Source organism: Apodemus sylvaticus, chromosome 7, assembly GCF_947179515.1.
Source record: "Apodemus sylvaticus chromosome 7, mApoSyl1.1, whole genome shotgun sequence".
In the NCBI taxonomy this organism is placed as follows: domain Eukaryota; kingdom Metazoa; phylum Chordata; class Mammalia; order Rodentia; family Muridae; genus Apodemus; species Apodemus sylvaticus.
Window position 1 is genome coordinate 36,577,426 of NC_067478.1, and position 1,796 is coordinate 36,579,221.

Below are 1,796 nucleotides of genomic sequence, written 5' to 3' on the forward strand. Positions count from 1 at the left end.
TAGGCCTCTTGTGCTACTGTTCAGAAGGTACTGGTGACACCCAAGAGAAACACAAATCCTCTCACCTGAACAATGACAACATCATTCCTCATATGGTCAAAACAGCTGCAAAACGATGCCAAGTTAAGGACGATATAGCTTAGTTTTGTAATTGAAGTATTAGAGCAATAGGAAGTGGTGTTTGATGCTTAGAATTTGTTTCTTTTCCTTAGGTGGAGGGGAGCCCATAGCATCCAAGAGAATTTGTAATAGAAAGTAACTTGATTAAAACCTGACTCTTTTGAAAGATGTGTAAGAAACCTAGATTTATATTTTTGTCAGCATACATTTTTACCATTGTGAATTAGCATCAGCTTCCTGTAAATGTTTTCTGAAATAGTGCTGGTAAACTAAAGCCAACCAACTACTCTTGCCTTTTCAATTTGGAATGACTGTAGTGAATGCATAGGGTACAAACTAAAGTTGTGGGACGTACCTGATCTGAACAGTCATGAACTATATCCAGAAGTTGATGACCTGAAGACAAATACAGCTTCTGAGAGAAGACCATTGTGCTTTAGTGAAGTGGTCTTATTTACTCTTTCTATGCAGTTCATATTAATAGTGTGTCACTGTACTTCTTTCTTTCTGCCAGCAGGGAATGCTGACCCATTGGGATGCCCGTGGCCTGTAAAGATCCTAGAGCAGGAGTGCATGTAAGTGCTGCTCTGGTTTGTTTTCTGCTGAACATTTTTTTTGTTTTGTTTTAAAGACTTATTTATTATTATGTGTAAGTACACTGAAGCTGTCTTCAGAAGCACCGGAATAAGGCATCATCAGATATGTGTAAGGATGGCTGTGAGTCACCATGTGCTTGCTGGTGTTTGAACTCAGGACCTTTGGAAGAACAGTTGGTGCTCTTCCCCGCTGAGCCATCTTTCCAGCCTTGTGCTGAACTTAATGAAGTTGGTCTACTCTATGATAATCCTATCTTGAACCTGAATTCCTGTTGAAAAACCACAACTATGGATCAGGCTTCTGAGATGGACCATTACAAAGTTCTGTTGTGTTCTGTTTTAATTTTGGCAGTAATGTAATGCCTGTGTTTCTTTGTTTTTCATTTTTAGGGCCAGTGACACAAGATTTGAGAATGAAAACTAGATGTGATAAACATCCAGAAAAGGCAGATACAAGAAGAAAATGCATAGTATTAGTACTGAGATGTTTGAGATGGGGTCTCCATGGCCCTGGCTGTCCCTGTTAATCTGTCTAGTGATCAGGACAGCATCTGTTATGGCCTGCAGAGTTGATTCTTGTACATTTTTTGTGGGCTGTATGTAAATGGATTGTTTTGCCAATCCATTGAGGTTACTCTGTTCTGTGAAGGTTGTGGTGAGCTGACACAGCTGTACAGACTGAGCATAGTGAATGCAATCATGAACTTAAAGCAGCAGGTCACCATCTCAGTGATTATAAATTTGATCGTGAGCTATTTCCTTGGACATCCCACAGTGGATATTTGAGAATGCTGCAATAAACATACAGTTGCATATATTTCTTCAATTAAGTATGTGTCAGAAGATTAACCAGAGTGCCTTGGTACATGTTCCACTTCCATGGTTATTGAGTTTTCAGAGTTAGTGGTCTTTGACTGATTGGTCTTTATTCCACCTGTCTCTGCTTCCCAAGTGCTAAGACTAAATGGGCTTTCATTTCTAAGTTCTTAACTGCTGCATACTTCCATTTTCCTTTGTGGTAATTGACAAGGGTTGAACTTGCTTTTTTTTTATTGGCAACAGTATCTCAAAATTGTCCTG

At 39.3% G+C, this 1,796-nt stretch overlaps 1 non-coding gene across 1 annotated transcript; it reads left to right on the top strand.

The window, feature by feature from the left end:
- The first annotated feature begins 952 nt into the window (after nt 1-952).
- On the top strand, nt 953-1,024 carry LOC127690317 (small nucleolar RNA SNORD50). The gene has a single exon (XR_007979044.1). It is a non-coding gene; the product is annotated as a small nucleolar RNA SNORD50 (small nucleolar RNA).
- The last annotated feature ends 772 nt before the right edge of the window (nt 1,025-1,796 follow it).